The sequence below is a fragment of the Sapajus apella genome, unplaced genomic scaffold (genome assembly GCF_009761245.1).
Source record: "Sapajus apella isolate SASKATOON/1434 unplaced genomic scaffold, GSC_monkey_1.0 scaffold63, whole genome shotgun sequence".
Lineage (NCBI taxonomy): Eukaryota > Metazoa > Chordata > Mammalia > Primates > Cebidae > Sapajus > Sapajus apella.
In genome coordinates, this window is record NW_022437003.1 from 8633823 (window position 1) to 8639776 (window position 5954).

Consider the following 5954-nt stretch of genomic DNA (forward strand, 5'->3'; position numbering starts at 1 on the left):
TTGAAGGTAAGGTGAAACATATTAAGTTTATATAGATTGTTGGAACGTTTAGGAGTATTTATAAAAGTTGATAAATTACTTTGGGAAGCTCTGCTTGTTGGCTAGTTTACTGCTTTACTTTGCATAATAGTTCCTGGGGATTTTGTGAACATGCAGATTCTGCTTCAATACGTCTAGGCTGGGGCCCAGGGTTTTGCATTTCTGACAAATGCCTAGACAAAATAGATGTTCTGGGAACCACAGATTGAGCAGCAAGGAGTGAGACTATTGGAAGTTTTAGGCCGGTCACAGTGGCTCACCCCTGTAATCCCAGCACTTTGGGAGGCCAAGGCAGGTGGATCACTTGAGCTCAGGAGTCTGAGACCAGCCTGGGCAACAAGGCAAAACTTTGTCTCTACAAGAAAATATAAAAATTAACCAGGCATAATGTTATGCGTCTGTAGTCCCAGCTACTCAAGAGGCTGAGGCTGGAGGATCACTTGAGCCCAGGAGGTTGAGGCTGCAGTGAGCCAAGACTGTATCACTGCACTCCAGCCTGGGTGACAGAACAAGACCCTGTCTCCAAAAAAAAAAAAGGGTTTTCAAAAGGAAATCTATTTGATTATAAATGCAGCTTAACATATGTGAAAGTATTTAAGTTTGTAAGTGGGACCAAGTGTAAGTGGGACAGGATCTCACTCTGTTGCCCAGGCTGGAGTACAGTACCATAATCAGAGAACACTACACCCTTGAACTCTTGGGCTGAAGTCATCCTCCTTCCCCAGCCTCCTGTGTAGCTAGGACTACAGGTGCATACCATCACACCAGTCTAATTTTTTTTTTTTAGAAATGGGATATAACTCTGTTGCCCAGGCTGGGCTCAAACTCCTGATCTCAAGTGATCCTCCTGCTTCACCCTCTGGAAGTGCTAGGATTACAGGCCTGAATAGTAACTAAAAACAAACAAACAACAAAACCAAAAAACAACAACAACAACAAAACTCAGAATGCCTGGATGGCTATTTCTGAGAACAAAAACTTTTTCCAGGGACGGCAAAAGCTCCTAATTGACACTAACGTATCTGTGTATCAGGCACTGTGCTAAGTGTTTCCTGTATTTTCTGAGCTCAACTTTACAACAACCCTGTGAAATGTCACAGTCACTATGATTATCTCTTCCTTACAGTTGAGGAGGCTGGATGCAGTGGTTCACACCAGTAATCCCAGCACTTTGGGAGGCTGCGGTGGGAAGATCACTTGAGGCCAGGAGTTTGAGACCAGTCTGGACAACAAAGTGAGACCTCATCTCTATAAAAATTTTTATTTTTATTTATTGTATTTTTTTGGAGATGGAGCCTCACTCTGTCACTCAGACTGCACTGAAGTGGCATGATCTATAAAAATTTTTAAAAACTTAGCTGGGCATGGCGGTACACACCTCTAGTCCCAAGTACTCAGGAGGCTGAGGAAGGAGGATCACTTGAGTTCAGGAGTTTGAGGTTGCAGTGAACTATGATCATGCCACTGCACCCAGCCTGGGCAACAGAGTAAAACACTGTCTCTGAAAAAAAAATTAAATAAAAATTTTAAAAATAAAATATGCAGCCACAAAACAAAGAATGAGATCATGTCTTTTGTGGGAATGTGGATAGCGCTGGGGGCTATTGTCCTTAGCAAACTAACTCAGGAACAGAAAATCAAACATCGAATGATCTCACTGATAAGTGGGAACTAAATGATGAGAACTTAGGAACACAGAGAAGGAAGCAATGGACGCTGGGGTCTACTTGAGGGTGGAGGGTGGAAGGAGGGAGAGGAGCAGAACAGATAACTACTGGGTACTAGGCTTAATACATGGGTGATGAAGTAAACTGTACAGCAGACCCACCCTGCCACGACACAACTTTACTTACGTAACAAACCTTCACATGTACCCCTAAACTAAAGTTAACCCAAAAACACACAGTTGAGGAAACCAAGACTCAGGAATTGTGCTAGTCGTACAGTTAATGTAGCAGGGTAGATGAGCTCTGTAAGCAGGGGCTGCTGAACTGCCCCCCATACTCTATTGGCACAGCCCTGTAACGTGGTTTCCCTACTACCAGAAGTTCTTTTTTTTTTTTTTTTTTTTTTTTTGAGACAGAGTTTTGCTCTTGTTGCCCAGGCTGGAGGGCAATGGTGTAATCTTGGCTCACTGTAACCTCTGCCTCCCAGGTTCAAGTGATTCTCCTGCCTCAGCCTCCAAGAGTAGCTGGGATTATAGGCACTCACCACCAGGCTCAGCTAATTTGTTTTGTATTTCTGTAGAGATGGGTTTCACTATGTTGCCAGGCTGGTCTTGAACTTCTGACCTCAGGCGATCCACCTGCCGCCTCCCAAAGTGCTGGGATTACAGGCGTGAGCCACTGCGCCTGGCCATTTTTTTTTTTTTTTTTTTAAATTGAGACAGAGTCCAGCTCTGTCGCCCAGGCTGGAGTGCTGTGGAGAGACCTTGGCTCAGCCTCCAGAGTAGCTAGGATTACAGGCACCTGCCAGCATGCCTGGCTCATTTTTTATATTTTTAGTAGAGATGGGGTTTCACCATGTTGGCCAGGCTGGTCTCAAACTCCTGACCTCAGGTGATCCACCTGTTGTCCTCCTAAAGTGCTGGGATTACAGGCATGAGCCACTGTGCCTGGCGACTTCATTCCTTTTTATGACCAAATAATATTCTAGTCTCCTTAAGACTTTCCCCCTTGATGCCTCACTTACCTTCTAGCTCTGTAACTTAACTAGTCAAGTACTGATAAAAGAATTGTATGATTGCCCATGGAAAGAGAATTCTGCCTCAAGAAGGAACATAGCCTGTGACAATCTCCACGCGGAGCTCCTTAAGCTAAGATTCTGGGAGGGTGTGGTTCTTGCAAGGAGCTTTGGAGATTGATGTCACAAGTGAGAGGTCACTCCAGGGGAAAACCACCGGTGAAATCAGGTGGTTACTGATGCACACTCCACAGGGGCCAGGTATCAGCTTACATCCAACACTGCGTTCCAAAGAAAATGTACATGCTGGGCTTCTCAGGGAGTTTTGGCCAAGCAGAAATAGAGCAAGGTTGAATATCAATTCTGAAGGGTTTAGGGTAGAAGAGCAGTATCTGTTGTTTCTAATTGACCTGCTCCCTCTATTCATCCTTATTCAGACTACAACCTTTCCCCTGAGGCAGTCATACACAGGCACACACAGGTGCTTGAATCATATTGCATCTAAACACTCCTGATTGTCAATAATGTTAATACAATCCACAGCGGGGACTACAGGCTGACGATTCATAGAAGAGATGCTTGGTTTGGCCAGCAGAGTGCTTTTAACATTTTTGAGCTAGTTGAAGGCATTTACAAATGGAGAATTTCCACACTGAAAATCCGAACAGCCAACTTATTTTTAAAAACTGGGAGGTCTTGCTTGGGCTTCACCCCCTCAGAGGTCTACCATCTGCTAGAGGGAGTCAATGTCTCCTTAGACAGGGTGGGTAGCGGTTCCCTAAGGCATAAACCTGACTCCACCCTCCTGGCACATACATAATTGTTTAAATTTGTCAGCCCTGATGGACAGTACATGCTGAGGATAATGCCTCAATTTTCCATCTCAATTCGTGCAGAGAAAGTAGATCTGGATTCAATTTGCTTGTTTCTTGGGGCAGGGAAATTTGTGTGTGTCTGTGTATATGTTTGTTTAACTTATTTAAATAGACAAGTCAGTATCATCATAATGGAATTTAGGCTACTAAATCCAACACCAAAATGATCGGGTTTGCCTTCAGGATATGATTCTGTTTTTAAAATAACATTAGAGATTAAAGCCTGTGATGGTATTATTATTAAGGTGGTTGTTATTATGGTGAGTCAAAATTAGTCTGGCAAAATCATCTCATTACCCTCCCAGTGATAACCTTTCTTTTAATTAAAATCTTCTGTGTCAGAAATAAGGCAGAAGGGAAGAAAATAATCTCCACATTGAAGTTCCCATAGCGTCTTCCTTTAATCTGGTTAATCTGGTATTGGGTAGTTTATTAAAAATTCTGTTTTTCACATTTCCCACTGAGATGGAGCCTCCAATTCTTAACTTGATTGTGTTTCTAGCTCAGACATTGAGTTGTAACTGACAGAAGACGTAACATGACTTTTTCTTGCAGTGAGTTTTACAGCTAACTGATCACAGCCAGTTACAGATTTCTTTGTTCCTTCTCTGCTACTGCTGCTTCACTTGACTAGCCTTAGAAAAAATAATAATTGCTTCTTGATTTTCTCACAAGCCCTACCTGTGAAGACCACTTTTTTTGTTTGTTTTTCTTTCTTTGTTTCTTTTTTGACGGAGTCTTACTCTGTTGCCAGGCTGGAGTGCAGTGGCCCGATCTGGGGTTACAGGCATGCCCGACCATGCCTGGCTAATTTTTGTATTTTTAGTAGAGATGGGGTTTCACCATGTTGTCCAGGATGGTCTTGATCTCCTGAACTTGTGATCTGCCCGCCCCAGCCTCCCAAAGTGCTGGGATTACAGGAGTGAGCCACCATGCCCGGGCATTTGTTGTTATTTTTGTTTTGTTTTGTTTTGAGACAGAGTCTCGCTCTGTCACCCTGGCTGGAGTGCAGTCAAGTGATCTTGCTTCACTGCAACCTTTGCCTCCCAAACTCAGGTGATGCTCCTCCCTCAACCTCCCGAGTACCTGGGACTACAGGTGTGTGCACCACCACGCCCAGCTAATTTTTGTATTTTTAATAGAGATGGAGTTCCACCATGTTGACCAGACTGGTCTTGAACTCCAGACCTCAGGTGATCCACCCACCTTGGCCTCCCAAAGTGCTGGGATTACAGTTGTGTGCTACCGTGCCCGGCCTTGTTTGTGTTTTTGTTTGAGACAGCGTCTTGCTCTACCACCCAGGCTGGAGTGCAGTGCTGATCACTGCAGCCTCAGACTCCTGGGCTGAAGCAATCTTCCTGCCTCAGCCTCCCAAAGCATGGTGGTGGGTGCCGGTAATCCCAGCTACTCTAGAGGCTGAAGCAAAAGAATCCTACTCCAGTCTGGCCAACAAGAGTGAAACTCTGGCCGGGCGCGGTGGCTCATGCCTGTAATCCTAGCATTTTGGGAGGCCAAGGTGGGTGGATCACCTGAGGTCAGGAGTTCAAGACCAGCCTGGCCATCACGGTGAAACCCCATCTTAATTTAATTAAAAAAAAAAAAAGAGTGAAACTCTGTCTCAAAAAAAAAAAAAAGAAAAGACACAAAGAGAGAAAGAAAGCTATAGCACTTCAGCACTGAGTTTGGGGCCATTTTAAACAGTGAAATTTCCAATGAAGAGCGCAACAATGTGAAAATCAAGGGACTAGATCATCTGTGAAAAAGAAACTCAGCCATGGTTCATGCCTGTAATCCCAAGACTTTGGGAGGCTGAGTCAAGCGGATCCCTGGAATCTAGCAGTTTGAGACCAGCTGGGGGCAACATAGCGAGACTTCATCTCTACAAAAAATAAAATAATTAGCCAGGCATGGTGGTACATGCCTGTAGTCCTAGCCACTTGGGAAGCTGAGATGGGAGGATTTCGTGAGCCATGATCTCACCACTGCACTCCAGCCTGGGCAACAAGAGTGAAACTCTGTCTAAAAAAAAAGGAAAAAGAAAAAAGAAAAAATAAGCTGAACAGCAAAGATCTTTCTAATCTGTAATCTAACTCTTAACCACTGTGCCATACTGCCTCTTGGCTGCAGAGGTGTCTTATTAAAATGAGACTGAGGTAAAGGAAAAATCGAGGGACAGTAGCACTTTCAGGTTATCAGGATGTACGGAGCGCTCACTGTGGGCTGGTGCCTGTGCTTTTACCCAGAATGTTAAAGTAGGCAATCTGAAGAACTAGGAGGCAGGTTCATTTCACTGGTTTTCAGTTTGGATCTGTCACTAATCTCACTCGTGGATGTGACATGTTTTCTCTATCTAGACAC